General features: G+C 50.6%; 1 non-coding gene across 1 annotated transcript; it reads right to left on the reverse strand.

Moving 5' to 3' along the window:
* Positions 1–580: 580 nt before the first annotated feature.
* On the reverse strand, positions 581–731 carry LOC138532685 (5.8S ribosomal RNA). Its single transcript, XR_011284866.1, has one exon. It is a non-coding gene; the product is annotated as a 5.8S ribosomal RNA (ribosomal RNA).
* Between the last annotated feature and the right edge of the window lie 18,406 nt (positions 732–19,137).

Below are 19,137 nucleotides of genomic sequence, written 5' to 3' on the forward strand. Positions count from 1 at the left end.
GCTCTTCCCTTTTCACTGGCCGTTACTGAGGGAATCTTGGTTAGTTCCTTTCCTCTGCTTAGTAATATGCTTAAATTCAGCAGTTCACCATGTCTGATCTGAGGCCGTGGTCGGGGAGCACAAAGCTCAGGGCAGCTGGCCTCGGGCCCGTATGGGGGGTTGCCCCAGCCCTTGGCGCAGGCAAGTGTATTCTGTCCCAATCTGTGACCGAAGCCCACATGGTCACAAGGTCCGTGCTCCATGGTCATCCTGCGCCGGCAGCCGTGGGACACCAAAGACAGCCACACACAGCACGGCCAGGTGCCCCGGGGTAGGGTGAAGGTGCACCAGGCTTTTTTTAAAGCCTGCTGCCGCTGCCACCACATCCGGGGCGCGTCGGCCACCCGGCCCTCCCGAAACCAGCATGAGGTGGGAAACTGGGGAAACCAGGACGCGTCGGCAATGAGCTTGCGCGCCAGATCCAAGGATCCAGCGACGGTGCTGATCGGGGTCTGACCTTAGGGGGATGAATGGAATGGGGTCCCTGCGACAGCCCCAGCCACGCCCCTGGGAGTGAACCCCAGGGCGATTGATGTACAAGCGACCCTCAGACAGGCGTAGTCCCGGGAAAAACCCAGGGCCACATGGTGCGTTCGAAGTGTTGATCAATGTGTCCTGCAATTCACACTAATTCTCGCAGCTAGCTGCGTTCTTCATCGATGCACGAGTCGAGTGATCCACCGCCAAGAGCCACAGGCAACTTTTTTTGTCCTAGGCGTCGGCCTGACCCTGCCGGTGCAGGAGAGGTTGGGGGAGGCAGCGCTGGCTGTGGCAGGACAGACCAGCTCCCTGTCTAGCTCGGCCGAAACCATTGTGGTTTCAAAAAAATAAAAAATAATAATCCAGGTGCTCAGCCTGACCGCCAGCTGCAGCAGCACAGCGCTTCCCAGGGGGATGGAGGTAGGCCGCTCCGCCACCTGCCCACACGGCCCGATCCACTCATCCTTCCCCGACCCCTTCCCTTTTGGGAGGGGGGGCTGGGAGATGGACAACGAGGCAGGCCAGAGACAGCAGACAGGGGGTCGGGTGGGACCACTAGAGTCTTCAAACCCCAGCCCGGCTGCATAGGACCCAGCTCCAGGTACCTGGGCAAGAGGGAAGGTCACCCACTGTGCCAGCGGGCCTGGCCATTGCTCACACACAGATGTGGGCGGTTGGAACCTTGGCGCCCACCGTCAAGTGAGCCAGCTGCACCATGGCTCATGCCTGGCTTGCCCGGGTGCCTGTCTGCCTGGGGAGGCACCCCTCGAGAGCAGTCAGGTTTCCCTCGGCTCCCGGCTGCCCCCAGTCAGGGCTTCCCTGGTGACCGGGGTGTGCCCACCAATGCCCAGCCGCTGGCAGGTCAGAGAGAGGAGTGTGCGCCCCCCGGCCAGCGCAGATGCGGGCTCAGTGAGGAGAGGGGGCTGGTTGACCACGCGCACCGGACCGCTCTGCGAGAGGTGCCCCGGGCTGTGGGTGTGCACGTCTGGGATGCAACCGAGGTCGGGCCCACGGCTCTCCCTCCCGCTGCTCCGCTGTTAATGATCCTTTATGCCCCCACCCACAAGCAGAAACCATTCACACTCAAATGCCCCATTTCTCCTTCCAAACACGTTCCAGATTCAAATGCCACCTCCCTCCTGACCTACATGCCACCATCCCTCCATCCGAACCCACACAAAGACACCAACATCCGTCCCTCCATACCTACACCAAGATGCTCCACCCCTCAGAGCCACACCCATATGCTTCATCTCTACCTCCACACTCAGATGGCGCCATTCGCCCTCTCTCTATACCCACACCCGATTACCCCATCCCTTCGACACACACATGCTCCCACTACTCCAATAAACCAACATCCTTCTCTCCAGACAAACATACCCCATCCCTCCATTCACACCCAGATGCCCCCTTCCTTCCCACCAGAGCGCTCCAGCCCTGACCCACATGCTCCACCATTCCCTCGCATGCCCCCATCATATGCCCATTCCATATCAACAATGACCCCTCCGATCCAGACTCCACGATGCACAATCCCTTCCTCAAGACCCATACCATGATGGCCCATGCTCCCTCCACACAGAAAGATGCCCCTATCCGTCCTCCGAGCAATGAGCCCCAATCCTTCCCTCCAGACCCACACCAATGTGCCCCATCCCTCCCTCCAGATGCACATCAGTGTGTCCTGTGCCTCCCTTCATACCCAAAGCAATGTCCCCATCCCTCCCTACAGACCCACACCCATGTGCACCATCGCTTCCTCTCAGAACCACACCAAGATGCCCCATCCCTCCCTCTAGACCAATACCATAATGCACCATCCTCCCTCCACATAACAAGATGCCCCTTGCATCAGATGCCCATGTGCCGATCCTGAATCACATGCAGATAGCCCCAGCCAAACCGCTCTAAAACCACCCATCCTAGTATGCCCCCATCCGCCCAGACCCACACCAATGTGCCCCGTCCCCTCCTTCCAGACCCACACCAATATGCGGTCATCCCTCCCCAGACCAATGTCCCCATCCCTCCCATCAAACCCGCACCAATGTGCCCCCAACACCTCCCTACAGAGCCACACCAAGATGCCCAGTCCAACTTCCCAACCCACACCTAGATGACCCATGCCACCCTCCAGACCCACTGTGCCCCATCTCTCCCTCCAGAAAAACGCCCATGTGCCCCATCCACCTCCCTCCAGAGCCATACCAATGTGCCCCACCACCTCCCTCCAGAAACACACCAATGTGCCCCCACCACCTCCCTCCAGAGCCACACCAATGGGACCCGACCACCTCCCTCCAGAGCCACACCAAGATGCCCGTCCCACTTCCCAACCCACACCTAGATGACCCATGCCACCATCCAGACCCACTGTGCCCCATCTCTCCCTCCAGAAACACACCCATGTGTACCATCCCTCCACCCAGATCCACACCAATGTGCCCCCACCACCTCCCTCCAGAGCCACACCAAGATGCCCCATCCTACTTCCCAACACACACCTAGATGACCCATGCCACCCTCCAGACCCACTGTGCCCCATCTCTCCCTCCAGAAACACGCATGTGCACCATCCCTCTCCGCCCAGATCCACGCCAATGTGCCCCCACCACCTCCCCCCAGAACCACACCAAGATGCCCCATCAAACTTCGCAACCCACACCTAGATGACCCATGCCACCCTCCAGAGCCGCTGTGCCCCATCTCTCCCTCCAGAAACACACCCATGTGCCCCCACTACCTCCCTCCAGAGCCACACCAAGATGCCCCGTCCAACTTCCTAACCCACACCTAGATGACCCATGCTACCCACCAGACACACTGTTCCCCCATCTCTCCCTCCAGAAACACACCCATGTGCACCATCCCTCCGCCAAGATCCACACCAATGTGCCCCATCACCTCCCTCCAGAGCCACACCAATGTGCCACCACCACCTCCCTCCAGAGCCACACCAAAATGCCCCGTTCCACTTCCCAACCCACACCTAGATGACCCATGCCACCCTCCAGACACACTGTTCCCCCATCTCTCCCTCCAGAAACACACCCATGTGCACCATCCCTCCGCCAAGATCCACACCAATGTGCCCCATCACCTCCCTCCAGAGCCACACCAATGTGCCCCGTCCAACTTCCTAACCCACACCTAGATGACCCATGCTACCCACCAGACCCACTGTGCCCCATCTCTCCCTCCAGAAACACACCCATGTGCACCATCCTTCCGCCAAGATCCACACCAATGTGCCCGACCACCTCCCTCGAGAGCCACACCAATGTGCCCCCACCACCTCCCTCCAGAGCCACACCAAAATACCCCGTCCCACTTCCCAACCCACACCTAGATGACCCATGCCACCCTCCAGACACACTGTGCCCCATCTCTCCCTCCAGAAACACACCCATGTGCACCATCCCTCCGCCAAGATCCACACCAATGTGCCCGACCACCTCCCTCGAGAGCCACACCAATGTGCCCCCACCACCTCCCTCCAGAGCCACACCAAAATACCCCGTCCCACTTCCCAACCCACACCTAGATGACCCATGCCACCCTCCAGACACACTGTGCCCCATCTCTCCCTCCAGAAACAAACCCATGTGCCCCACCACCTCCCTCCAGAGCCACACCAAGATGCCCCGCCCAACATCCTAACCTACACCTAGATGACCCATGCTACCCACCAGACCCACTGTGCCCCATCTATCCCTCCAGAAACACACCCATGTGCACCATCCTTCCGCCAAGATCCACACCAATGTGCCCCACCACCTCCCTCCAGAGCCACACCAATGTGCCCCCACCACCTCCCTCCAGAGCCACACCAATGTGCCCCCACCCCCTCCCTCCAGAGCCACACCAAGATGCACCATCCCACCCTCCCAACCCTCACCTAGATTACCCATGCCACATCCAGACCCACTGTGCCCCATCTCTCCCTTCTGAAACCCGCCCATGTGCCCCATCCATCCCCCCAGACCCACACCAATGTGCCTCATCCCTCCCATCAAACCCATACGAATGTGCCCCCCACCAACTCCCTCCAGAGCCACACCAATATGCCCCATCCTACCCTCCCAACCCTAGATGACCATGACACCCTCCAGACACACTGAGCCCCATCTCTCCCTCCAGACCCACACCCATGTCCCCCAAACCCACACTACTGTCCCTATCCCTCTGCTCAGACCCACACGTTCCTATCCCTCCAGCCCTACACCAATGTGCCCCTTCCACCAGACCCACACCAATGTGCCGCTTCCTGCCAGACCCACACAAGCATGCCCCTATCCATCCAGACCCCAAGATGCCCCATCCCTCCCTCTATACCAATACCATAATGCCCCATCCTCCCTACACATAGCAAGATGCCCCTTCCCCTTGCAACAGATGCCCATGTGCCGATACTGAATCACACGCAGATAGCCCCAGCCAACCCCCTCTAAAACCACCCATCCTAGTATGCCCCAGACCCAGACCAATGTGCCCCATCCTCTCCTTCCAGACCCACACCAATATGCGGCCATCCCTCCCCAGACCAATGTCCCCGTTCCTCCCATCAAACCCAAAAATAAATGTGCCCAGCCCCCACATCAAACCCACATCAATGTGCCACAAGACCAACACCAACGTGCCCCTATGCATTGCAGACCCCACCAAGATGCCACCATCCCTCCATTCACACAGCAAGATGCCCCCATCCTGCCCACCAGACCTACACCTAGATGAACCACCCCCCCAATCCCACAATGTGCCCCCATCCAAAGCCACACCAAGATGCCCCGTCCAACCCACACCTAGATGACCCATGCCACCCTCCAGACCCACTGTGCCCCATCTCTCCCTCGGAAACATATCCACTGTCCCCCATCTCTCCCTCGGAAACATACCCATGTGCCCCATCCCTCCCATCAAACCCACACAAATGTGGCCCCACCCCCTCCCTCCAGAGCCACACCTAGATGACCCATGCCACCCTCCAGACCCACTGTGCCCCATCTCTCCCTCCGGAAACACACCCAGGTGCCCAGTCCCTACCCCCAGACCCACACCAATGTGCTCAATCCCTCCCATCAAACCCATACCAATGTGCCCCCACCCCTCCCTCTAGAGCCACACCAAGATGCCCCATGCCGCCCTCCCAACCCACACCTAGATGAACAATGCCACCCTCAAGACCCACTAAGCCCCATCTCTCCCTCTGGAAACACACCCATGTGCCACATGCCTCCCCCTAAACCCACACCAATGTGCTCCATCCCTCCCATCAAACCCACATAAATGTGCCCCACCACCTCCCTCCAAAGCCACACCAAGATGCCCCATCCTACCCTCCCAACCCACACCTAGATGGCCCATACCACCCTCCAGACCCACACCCATGTCCCCATCCCTCCTCAGACACACACCAATGTACCCCAACCCTCCCTGCAAACCCATACCACTGTCCCTATCCCTCCCCCCAGATCCACACCACTATGTTCCTATCCCTCACTCCAGACACACACCAATGTGCCCCCTTCCTCCAGAACCACAACAATGTGCCCCATCCCACCAGACCTACACCAGCGTGCCCTATCCAACCATTCAGGCCCAACCAAGATGCCCCATCCCTCCCTCTAGTCTAGACCAATACCATAATGCCCCATCCTCCCTTCATAACAAGATGCTCCTTCCCCTTGCAACAGATGCTCAGCCGCAGTCGACCCCTCTAAAACCACCCATCCTAAACACACCCTCATGAAAGATTAAATTACTCTATTAGTCCCCTTTGATTAGTTAAACACCACAATCCACTGTCTCCCTGTTCCTTTTCTTAGCCCTCCATACCTTCCATGGTGAATAGCTGAACGTGATTTTTAAAATAAATGCAATTTCCCGCTTCCCTGTGGAAATCTGGTGGTTTGCAGGAACGTTCATGGTATCTCGAAAGAAAATGCTAATTGTATTTGCAGCCAGCCAACAGCACACGGATTGCAGCTGCTCCTGCAGCCTGAGCCTTGCCCAGACGAAGTCCGACGCTCCAGGATCTCATAGAAACGTTCCGGTATTCAAAATAAAATGCCCACTACAAGCCGAAAGCATTCAGTGCCCTTGCACCAGCAGCCACAGCTTTCCCGCTTCCCGAATCCCGCTGCATCCCGAGCAAGAAAGTGCCCCGGAACCGCTTCATTGCTCCGACGGAAATCGCAGGGATGACATCACAGACCACGTGTTGAAGAGTGGGCGGGCCGTTGCTATGGTCCTTTTCTCGGATGGGAACTAGTCGCACGGAGTAGCGAACCTTCGGGCGGGGAGGAGGAGGAGGGCAGCGGGGGCCGTTACCGCAAGCGCCGCGGGAGGCCTCGCCGACCAGGGCTGCTGCAGTCTGTGGGCCTCTTCTGACTGCTGATCTCTTGGGCGATTTCGGAAGAGAATCACGGAGGAGAGCTCGGTGGAATGCTGGACCGTGAGCGCGAGGAGAGGAGTTGAGCGCGCGGCTTGCATCGGATTCTCGGGTATTCATGTGGACGGACTCAGGCAGGGCAGAGCAGCTACTAAGTGGAAAGAGTTGGGGTTGAGAAGGCTGTGAGGTCTCCTTAGGCGACAGCAAGGGGAAAGTGTGTCCAGAAGAGGAGGTAAGGATGGGCAAGGGAGATGGGAAGCCTGGAAAGAAAGGAGGGGTGGAGGAAAGGGAGAAGAGGGGAAAGATGTCTTCTGTGAGATCCTCATCTATGGAGGAGGGGAAAGGGGGAAATGGGGGACGGCTTCGCAGTAGGTCTCCTCAGAGGAATAATGAAGGAGGGTTGGTTCAGTACTTCTCAGGGTCGGAGTGTCAGGAAAAAAGTGATTTGGAGGAGCTGGGGGCTTTGGGGAGTGGTGTGTTGGAGGCAGAGAAGATGCAACATGAAAGTGTGTGGAAGGTGGTATTGAAACCTGATAGTCGCGAAAAGACATTTTTGGGGGTGAATCCATTGGAAATTGCTAGATGGATAGAGGCAGCTGTGGGGGATGTTACTCGGGTGCTAGTAGTGGCTGGGGGTCGGTTGCTAGTGGAGGGAACGAATGCTGATAGCAAAGCTAAGATTCTGGAAGTGCGTTGTTTGGGTAGACATGCGGTACATGCGATTGATCAAAGTGGTGTGTCGTGTAAGGGGGTGTTGTATGGAGTGCCGGTAACTGTAAGTATGTCTGAGATAGAAGATAAATTAGTGGATGTTGGGGTGGTGGAAGCATGGAGGTTGGGAAGGAGAGATGCACGTGGGGATGTAATATCTACAACAGTAGCAGTGAGATTTGCGCGGAAGGAGTGTCCGGAAGTGGTGGAGTTGGGTTATCAGAGGTTCCGTGTGAAAGCTTATGTAGCGATGCCAATAAGGTGTTATAAGTGTCAACAGTTTGGGCATATGGCGAGAGTATGCAGAAATGAAAGACATTGTGGGAGGTGTGGAAGGGATCATGACATTAAGGAATGCAAGGTGGAGACTCCGATGAAGTGTGTAAATTGTGGGGGAGGGCATTCTACTTAGTTTAGGGTTTGTGAGAGTCACAGGGTTGCGAGAGAGGTGGTGCAGGTTAGGGCGGCGGAAGGTTTGTCATATGCTGAGGCTGTAGCAAAGGTGAAACCGGCACGGGTAGTAAGTGAGGTGAGTGCGAAAGAGTTGGTAGTGGAAGAGGGTGTGGGAAGAAAGAAAGTGATGGGTGAAGTGAAAGGCAAAGAAATGGTGATTGTTTCAAAAACTGAGTTTATGTGTTTCATAGTGAGTGTGCTGGAGTTGGTTCAAAGGAATGCTTCTATAAGTGTGTCAGATCTTACGAAAGGAGTGGTGGAAGCGGGGAGGAGGTATTTGAGTGTTGTGGATGTGGTGGAAGAGGACGTATTTAAGATGGTTGCTAAAATGCGGAAGCAGAGTGGGATCCCGGCATGAGGATTTTGCAGTGGAACGCGAGAAGTTTGTTGAGAAATGGACAAGAGTTAAAAGCGGTGTTGTGCAGGGAATTGAATGTTGACGTGGTTTGTATTCAGGAGACGTGGTTGAGGGGAGATCTGAGGTTTGTGATACCGGGTTTTGAGTTGTTTCGTAAGGATAGGTTGGAAGGGAGAGGGGGGGGTGTGGCTCTAGCGGTTCGAAAGGGGTTGGTAGCAAGAGAGATTGTGGTGGATGGAGAAGTAGAGGTGATTGGGGCGGGGATACGGGTAGGAGGATTGGAAATATTGGTGCTGAATTATTATAATCCGTGTGAGGTGGTGGAAGTGGGTGTGTTGTCTGGAGTGATAAGGGGACATGTGGGACCTTGTGTGTTGTGTGGCGATTTTAACAGTGCCAACACGTTGTGGGGTAGCGACCGGACAGATACAAATGGGGAAATGTTGGAGGACATGGCGGATGAATTGAGACTGGTTTTGCTGAATGATGGTTCAGGTACGCGGTTAGATGTGAGGACTGGGAAGTTGTCGTGCTTGGATTTGACTTGGGTGTCTGCTGCTATAGCGGGTGAATGTGATTGGGAGGTGCGTGTGGAAGGGGACATGGGGAGTGATCATTCTGGTATATTGGTGACTGTAAGGGGTGAGGTAGGGATCAGGCCACGGATGACTGGGAGAAGGTTGAATTTTAAGAAGGCTGATTGGGAGATGTATAAAAGAGTGTGCCAGGAAGTGATTGTTTCTCGAGGTAGAGGTGAAGAGGTGGATGAGTGGAATGAATACTTGGTGCAGGGAATGAGAGCAGCATCTGAGGCGGCAGTTCCAGAGATTGAGAAGGGGAAGAGTGGGAAGATTGAGGTACCTTGGTGGACGGTTGAATGTTCGAGAGCTGTGGCGGAACGTAAGAAGGCTAGGGCCAGGGCGGTAAGGTCAGGAATGATAGCAGATTTGGTGACATATAAAAAGGCTAAAGCTAAGGCGCAGAGAGTAATTCGGGAACGGAAACGTGGTTATTGGAGGGGTTATTGTGGGTCCTTGGGGAATGATTCCGGTGTGGGTGAGGTATGGAAACAGTTCAAGCGGATGTCTGGATTAACGAGATCACAGGGTGGAATGACAGTGTTGTTGAAAGGAGAAGAGGTGATTAATGAGGATGGGGAAAAGGCGAATTTGATGGGGGAGTATTTTGCGGAGGTACACAGTTCGGGGAATTTTCCAGAAGAGGTGAGGATACGAATGGGTATGGTAGAGGAGGAGATGCGGGAGGTGTTGGCAAATGTTGGGCCTTGGGAAGAGCAATATGAGGTCCTGTTTTCGATGTTGGAGTTGGATGGTGCGATCCGGAAGGGAAAGTGGTCAAGTCCAGGGGTGGATGGTGTTATGTATGTATTTTTAGAGAAGTTGCCGGTAGAATGTAAGTTGGAGGTATTAGCTCTGATCAATGAGATTTGGAAGAGTGGTGTTTTGCCGAAGATATGGAAGAGAGCGATTGTGGTGGCGATTTTGAAAGGTGGAAAGGTTCCAACGGAGTGTAAGTCATATAGGCCGATTGCATTGACTGTTGTGATGTGTAAAGTTATGGAACGGATGGTGGTTGAGCGATTGGGGTTTTATTTGGAGTCGAATGGGTGTTTGAGTGATTTTCAGAGTGGGTTCAGGAAGAATCGGTCGGTGGCTGATCCATTAGTGAGATTAGTGACTGGGGTGGAAGAGGCAATATGTGATGGAGAGATGGTGGGAGCGTTCTTTTTGGATTTGGAGAAGGCTTATGATATGGTGTGGAAGAATGGGTTGTTGGTAAGATTGTTGGAGGTAGGTGTGAAGGGGAGGATGTTTCGGTGGATAAGGGCATTTTTGGCGGATAGGACCTTTCAGGTGAGAGTGAGGGGGGTGCTGTCTGAAGTTTGGAAGATGGAAAATGGGACACCACAGGGAAGTGTGATTAGTGCAATGCTGTTTAATGTAATGGTGGATGGACTGATTCGGGCTATGATGGGATTAGGGTGTCAGGTAGATTTCTTTGCGGATGATGGTGTGGTATGGGTAAGAGGGCGGAGTTTGTTGATGGTGCAGAATCGGTTGCAAGCTGTGATAGTACGCATGGAGGAGTGGTGTGGGAAATGGGGCTTTTCGGTGTCTGTGGAAAAAAGTGTGAGTATGGTGTTTTCGAGGAGAAGAGTGCAGCAGGAGTTGAACTTAGTTTTGAAAGGTGTGAGGGTGAAGAGTGTGAAGGAGTTCCGGTACTTGGGGGTGATTCTGGATAGAAAGTTGAATTGGAACATGCAAGTGAATGGAGTGATGGACAAGTGTAAACGCAGGTTGAATTTGTTGCGGGCGGTGACTGGGAAAGAATGGGGTGCGCAGCAGAAGTGTTTACGAATGTTATATAAGGGATTGATTTTGAGTGTGCTAGATTACGGATGTCAGGTGGCAGTGGGTTTCACAAAGAGTCAGAAGTTGCGGTTGGATAGGATGCAGGCGAGAGCGTTGAGAGTGTGTTCGGGTGTGATGAGATCCTCTCCAATTAATGCGTTTCAGGTACTTGTGGGGGAGATGCCATTGGGATTGAGAAGGGATGTGTTGAATATGAGGTGGTGGATGAAGTGTAGTGCGAAGAGTGTGGCTCATCCGGTACGTGAATGTTTACGGTATAATTGGAGGTTTGACTATTATGGGGATCGGTGGAGGAAGAAAGGGGGCACTTTGGGGTTTCACATGTGGGAGAAGGGGGTGCAGTGGGGTGTGGGCGAGTTGATGTTTGTGACAGATATGGATCTAGTGAGGTGTCCGATGTGGATGATGAGGTCTCCTAAGGTGTGCTTGAAGTTGACGAGTGTGGTGTCAAAGAAGCGGGGATTGCGGGGTGAGATCAAAGATTTGGGTCAGGCATATGTGGCAGAGAAAGAAGGGTGCAGGGTGTTCACGGATGGTTCAAAGGATCCGGTATCTGGAAGAGTGGGAATGGCGTATTATTTAGAAAGCACGGGGGAGTATAAAGTGGGGCGTCTGACGGATGATGTGTCAATTTGTACGGCTGAGTTGGTGGCGATTGCAATGGCGATTGAAAGGGTATGCGAGTTGAGGTTTGAGAAAGTAGTGGTATTTTCAGATTCATTGAGTGGGTTGCAGGCGATTGTGGCAGGGGATGGTGATAGGAAGGATGTGATTTTGGATATCAGGAGAAAGATTGATCGGTGTGTGCGTGGGGGGATGGATCTGGAGTTGGCGTGGGTCCCCAGTCATAGCGGCATTCTGGGAAATGAGTTAGTGGATCTGGCGGCGGGTGAGGGTATGAGAAGGGAAGCGGTTGATGTAAGATTACCTTTGAGTGTGGATGAGACGAAGGCAGTGATGGTGAGGCGGGTCATGGATGAGTGGCAGGAGAAGTGGGTGAGTGGGGTGAAAGGTAGGTGGATGTTTGGTATTCGTGAGAAAGTGTCAGTAAAGGTGAATTCGGGAAGTGTAGAATGGAGGAGGGGGGAGGAGGTGATGCTGAATCGATTGAGAATAGGGCATGTGGGACTGAATGAATATCTGTTTAGAGTGGGGAAGCGAGAATCGAGGGATTGTGCGGTGTGTGGAGTGCCTGAGACTGTGGAACATTTTCTGTTTAGGTGTGAGAGACATGCTGTAGAGAGAGAATTGATGAGGGTTCGATTGACTGCGCAGGGTGTGGCTGAGTTGAGTGGGAAGGCTTTGTTGGGAGGTGATGGGGTGAGTGGCAGAAGGAGGAGTAGTGTGTTGTTGGATTTTGTGAGGCAGACAGGGCGGTGGGAGGAATTGTGAGTTTTATGTGGGTCGAATGCTGAATGGTGGATAGGTGCACATCATCCAATTGGATGGGGAAGCGCCTGCGTGGGTCCGTCCACGCCTACTCTAATTTAAAGAAAAGAAAGAAAGGGAACTAGTCGCTACCGAAAACATTCTGATCAGATCTTCGCTCAGCAGACAGCAGTTAAGATATCGGCGATTCCCTACTTTTTCAATGGAATTATTAATTCACGTTTACTGTATAGGCCACGTCGCTGTATGACGGTTAGTAAGAACCACCCACAGAAGCAAGGACACGACCCGTAAGCACTTCTCCAGTCCAGCAAGAGTGACGTACACACGTACAGCTTCCAAAATTATCCGACTCCATTGTGCCACTGCCACTGGAGGTGAAACAAACGCCTCCTGCTAATTTTCCTTTCAACGCACGGCATACTGTATTTTCAAGCAAGTACTTTGACGAGGCTGGAATTACATAGAAACAATGCGCGGTAGTGCAACCTCGTTTGCTCTGAAGTTTTCGGCCTCGATGTTTCCGTGCATGTCTGCTGAACACTATAACCCAGTCGCCATGTCTTTATGTAGTTAATAACTGCCAAACCTGGATTGCTGTACCCGTGCTTTCTGGCAACCGCTTCGTTTTTAACAGAACAAGCAGCTCTGCTGCTGTTTTGTACATTCCACACATTATTCATTCCAACATGACAGCAAAGATTAACAGGTTACACCCTCTCTCCTCAAGGAGCAAGCGATTCCAAATCTCTAATCACGTTTGTGAATATGTTTTTGATAAATCCAACTGCAAAAATATATATAAGGCATAACATACCCCCTACCATACCTTACAGGGATATTGCAAGCCGCTTAAGGCCAGTTCCTTTATAATGTCGCGGAACTCCGAGGTGACTTGCAAAATCCTTTTTATTTATGGTAAGGGCTACTTTATTCCTTATAGTACATGGAGAAACAATGGAATCCCCTCTAATACCTAATCTCTTGCTTCATCTAAGAGATCTTCAATTTTTTCGTGAATACATATAAACAGTGTAGAAGCGGGTTGGCTTTTAAAAAAGTAATATTTAGCTTCGAATGTGTGCAGAAAAACTGTTTAAGTAGTTTAATAATGTAATTAATTGTGTGGAAAAAAGGGGAATTGCGCGCCAAACCGCATTAATCCCTGTTCGTCGATTCATGGAATCCACTGCGCAGGACTTTCCCGGGACTTGCATGTATTTTGTCCAGGCTCGACACGGCTCTGCGTGGTGTCTCACGCAGGGCACTCCACAACTCGCAGAGCCGTGTCGAGCCTGGACAAAATACATTTTTTCGTGAATACATATAAACAGTGTAGAATCGGGTTGGCTTTAAAAAAGTAATATTTAGGTTCTAATGTGTGCAGAAAAACTGTTTAAGTAGTTTAATAATGTAATTAATTGTGTGGAAAAAAGGGGAATTGCGCGCCAAACCGCACTAATCCCTGTTCGTCGATTCATGGAATCGACTGCGCAGGACTTTCCCGGGACTTGCATGTATTTTGTCCAGGCTAGACACGGCTCTGCGAGTTGTGGAGTGCCCTGTGTGAGACACCACGCAGAGCTTGGGCGAGGCCTGCGCAGAGGGTGGAGTAGAGGGCAGAGCTGAAAAAAGGAGGAGGAGCAAGGGAAAAAGTGGGCATTACGAAGGATGGGGCCCAGGCAGTCCATAGCACGCCCACAACCACGCACAACAAAGCGAATTCATGAATGTGCCCCCGCAACCACGCGCCTGCGTAATGCCCACGCAAAGCCCTCCAACTCTATGTCACCCGAAAGCAGGCCTAAGTACTTGCACAGAGGAGTCTCCACTTCGGAGGTGAGTTTGCATGTCGGATTGAGGGGTGTGTGCGAGCAAACGGTACAGATTGTACTTGGGGGTGTGCGTACGCAGCGTAGCGGGGTGCAGGAGCGGTTTATGAGGGTTCTCACGCAGGTTTTCCCGATTTGTCATCGAGTTACGAAAAACCCTACGCATGTTGTCGGGGTGGATTTTACAGTTGCGGGGACCATACGCAGGGCCCACGAGTTGCAGGCCTGCTTGTGGGCGACCCAACGCACCGTTTACAGAGTGCATGTATGCGCGTCTGGGGAGCACGCACGTGTGGCTGTTTTGGATTTGCCTCGGGCATTCCGGGCACGACTTGGGAATACGGTTAATTTGCATGTACAATTCCATGAATATGCATGGCGTGCATTTTTATTCTGCGCAGAGGCTCACGCAGGGTTGTTCTCTGCGCGCATGCCTTGCAGGAAAAATGTGCAGATTACCATGAATCGGGCCCAGAGTCTGTCACCCATGTGTTGAACTTCAGCAGTGCACAAAATTAACATACTACCATAAAACGTTCTTTATCAATTACCGTCTGTATAGCATCCCAGGAAGCTATTTTACAAGAAAGGAATTTGAAAAACGTGTTAGAGCTTTAATTAAGTGCTGCAGTGACAACTGGAATTCTGCTCTGTGCTGGGTCAAGCAGCAGGATTTGTGATGTCACAACTGTAAGTGTAATAACTGATTGCAGTGCAGAAGGGATGCCATTTTCTTATTACAGGTCAAAAGCAATATCACTACTAGTCTATAATAGGAACATTATTTACAGGCTTTTATACAGTTATTGCAGGTTGCCATGTATTGTAAATATATCACAGAATTCACAATAACAACTTAGTTACAGTTGAGCAAAGCAATACTTTCCATAGGAAGAGGCAATTTTTAAGCAACAGACACCGACGGGTGAGGGCTTTACTCCAGGTAATGCCCAGGCCAGTTAATGTTTGCCTGGGCATTACCTACCCCGGTAAAGCCCTGCCTGGAGGGGTTTATTGCTATTAGCATCCCAGCATGCTATAACGGTTTGCTAATAGGCTTTTTTCTCAAGTTGAGAAACAGCATGTTTGCTGTTAAGCAACTTAAAAAAAATGCAAATCAAGATGGCCGCCATGGATTAGAGATAGAGACAAGGGAACAACACATAGTCCATTCTCCCTTTCCATGGCAGCCATTTCTGTGACGGAGATGAACCGGCAACAGAGCCAGGGATACCTCATCAGGGGTTAATAAGTGCTTAATTTGTAAAAAAAATAAATGCCACGGACCAAATATTTTCTAGCATGCCTGTTTCACATTGGGGTGGGCAACTCCCCGCCCACTGTTGACACTACCCACGGGCTGCTCCATACTTTGTCAACATATTTGTGGATAAAGCTGTAATGGAGGTCCCAACCTATATATATGAATCAACAGCTGAATGAAGTGGAGACCCCCCCACTTACCCCCGCACTTAAACCCAACCAGAGAAATTCAAAGGGACTTAGGTGGTGTAATGAAAATGCATGTAACCAAAATGTGGCTTGAACAAGAAGAACTGAGGAGCTCAAAGTGTGTAATGATGAGATCATTTTAAAAGTTGAGACATTCAGGGACATCATGCCTTCAGAAACTTGATGAAGGGGCAGAAACCGGACAGGCCTTTTCGAAACCCGTATCTGAAAAGTCCAGCTGCACCAATTATAAGTTGAACCGAGCACCGAAGCAGAGTTAGGAATGCATGTTAAAGCGTATTTCATTTTTGAAGGTTTTAGTCCAATTAAAATTAATTGCCCAATGAGCTAATGTAACAATATAGTTGCTAAAGACTGTGCAGGGAGAGGTGGGGGCATTTAGCTCCCTCCCATTTTGCTATAAATGAGCTCTGTGTAATTCTGGGAGTGGGTTCTTTTGAGGCAGGGAACTTGTCCACAGCAGATAGGGCTGTGCTGTGTCAGCTATGATGAAATAAACCCTTATGAACTTAACAGTCTCTGTGCTGATCCATTTGAATGGGCCTTATTGGGTTGTGTTGGAGTTTGTGAATCCTGCACCCCAACCTCCTCAAGGTGCAGCTATCTTATTTTACAGGTACTAGAGGGTGTGCACTGACCTATGGGCCCATCAGAAAACTGTGCGCCCTCCTGTACATTTGGCAGCAGAGGACGGTTTTTGACCATCAATTATTGATTAAGATAAATCACCTAATGGCCGTTGACAAAGTAACTCTAGGTCTTTGGCAATATCACAAGTCCTTCGCCATTTCGGGCTGAGTAGACTGTGAAGCTCCCCATAGACAATGACTGAAGGCGGGGCCTGAAGGGACCCGGCACATCCCAGCAGTTCAGACGATAACCTGAAGAAGGCGGTGATCGAGAGGGTCGGGAGAACAGAAGGTGAGTGAAAAGCTGCCATAGCCAATAGAGACAGGAACACGGGGAAAAAGAATAATGGCAGTGAAGATGTGGGAACAAAACAAATGCGTTAACTGCATTTAAAAATTAATAACAAGAGTAAAATATTAATGAGGGACATGCATGCAGGTGTTTAGGGTTTGTGTCTGACTTTGTTGCATGTCACGCTATGTATGTGTCTAAATTTGTATGTTGCGGCATGTGGCTCGCTTCGTGGCATAACTATTTGCGTGCGCAGTTAAAACAGTGGAATTAGTATAAAAATGATATTTTAAGCTGAATAAAAAATCGGCGTCGAGCCAAGGTTTTGAAATTGCAAAAAATTGCATCAAAAGAAGTGGTCAGATATTTTAGTTTAAAGCACACAATTTCGTGGTGATTGTAGCTCAAAAAGAGTTAGACAACCAGTCAAAAGTGAAAAATGCTGGTACACTTTAAGCGAAAACATTGTGTTTCAAACCAGCAGCTATCGAGTTAAAGTTGTATTTCCTTGCAACAGGCAAGATAACTGATAGATCGTGCTAAGAACGATACATTTTCGCATTGATATGGCTGAGTTATATTTAATTTATGGAAGTACTGTTCTCGTGCATTAAGCGCACTAGGCAAAAAAGGAATGCAACATGTGGCAATGTTTTAACTGTGAGGTGTAAGGGAGGTCCGGCTAAGAACCAGGAACTGTGAGCCTGGAATGTGTACAAATATAAGAAATGATTGAAAAATTCTTAAAGCAAAAACAGAGCTCTGGTTTTGTTAGAATGTCTGTATAAGGTTGCAAGTAGTGATTAAAGATAGTACTTTTTTTTGGTTGTTTTAACATCAGATCAGCAGTTTGGAAAAACACAGCTGAGAACGAATATGTAAAGGGGGGTTGACAAGAGAAATAAATAAGGCCCCTCACTACGAGTCCACGAGAGCGCGGTGATCAAACAAATAAAGGAATGTGCAAATAAGGAGCCCTTGAGATAAGCACGGAGGACGCTCTCCAGGCGTGCCTTGTAAGATTACCTTAATCACACAGAATATTATTAAAAGACAGGCTGTAGGTCTCGTGGAAACAAGGCATGAAAAGTAGATCGCAAAATGCAAAGAATCATTCTGAGCATTGTTGTGAATTATGGAAGAAAAAGGCCCACATTTAAAGATAGGGGAAATACACCAGTGCAGTTACATTTATTAACCACACGCTAAGGGGATATTTATTAATGAAAACAACAGCTAAGTATTTCCGTGGGATGGCTGGGAAACTCAGGGCTCAGATCTGGCTGGGTCATCACATTTTTGTTATTCTTGACTCGTGGTGGACATGCTAACAGTCGTTGTAATTGTGAGGTTATTTCAGTGATCTATAGAATGTTTGAATGCATGTGTGTTAGATATAATTTGAAAGACAGAGTGCATTGCATGCAGAATGAATGTGTCTCACGACAGAGCAGCACAGCAATTGTAGGAAAAGGGCTTGATTGCATATTAATGCGTCCGGCCTGTTGTGGAAAACACTGTAAGATTCTTTCATTTTAGTACTGGTGAGCGGACATCCCAGCTTCTTAGGAGCGCATGATTAAAAGCCAGGCCCCATTGTGGAGTTTCAAGAAAAGGCATACATTATTGGGGTGCCTGGAGGGTCTGGGGAAATAACAAAAATGATTCATTCCGATAAGGATGAATGAGCGTGGACGAAAAGACATCTTTTGCACGCTGCCAATAATCTTAACAAGAAATGCATTATTATTGATAGCCTGTGTGCGCTTCATCCGGGTTATGAGAGGCATCTGTGTGGGAACATTCAGTATTGCCTAGAGGCCGTACTCTCATTGAGACACATTATGCGGCCGTGCAGCACTTAAGACAAGAATTTAAAATGTATAAAACATTAAATGAGATGCCCAGGATCACACCGCGTTTAAGGGGTGAAGCTAGGATTTGTACCAATATTGCAATTCCAAGCAGCTGAGCACTTTCTCTACCAGATCTTAACACAAACTAAAACAACCTGATGTTAGAAAATGACTTGCAACGTACGCAACCCGCATTTCCAAACCTGACCATTTTTAAAACCAAAATGTTACAGAAGGGGGTTACACAACGTGGGAATGATGTTAGCATCGGTTCTCCATTATCAAAGGGATTTCCTGCATGCAAGTAGGTAAAAACCTCGCAGAACACAGCACAGTAATGCAATGGATCCTATATGTTTTGACCAGGATCACTGTACCGTCTGCTGGCATAGCAAGGATACAAGCATGAACACATTTGCTGCACAGTCTCGAATTTGCATACTTTGTTGCAGCTGGGACGGATATTCTTGCACATCTTTTAAGGGATTGCTTAGTTTTTAAGAATGCCCAGCTAAGCAAGCTAATTTTAGCCCCTATCTGGTGCAGGAACAGTGCTGCTAATCATGCCGCTTGTGCTGCAAACCCAAGTAATTGTGCAGGTATATTTGTAAACTTCAGATTTAAAAAACAGTTCAGCCAGCCTCACTGGGATGTGCCCTTCTGATCTTTCACATGAACACACATCCCTACAATAAGTGCTTAACACACTGAGACAACTTCTGAACCCCTGTGGATGAATATGGATTTTAACTTTGGCAATTGCGCACGATCAGCAACGTTCCCAGAGGGGAACGTAACGCTACAAAGATTGTGTTACCCAAACTATGTATTCCACAAT

Source organism: Ambystoma mexicanum (genome assembly GCF_040938575.1).
Source record: "Ambystoma mexicanum isolate Mex_15411 chromosome 12 unlocalized genomic scaffold, UKY_AmexF1_1 Mex_chr12_unloc.2, whole genome shotgun sequence".
In the NCBI taxonomy this organism is placed as follows: Eukaryota; Metazoa; Chordata; class Amphibia; order Caudata; family Ambystomatidae; genus Ambystoma; species Ambystoma mexicanum.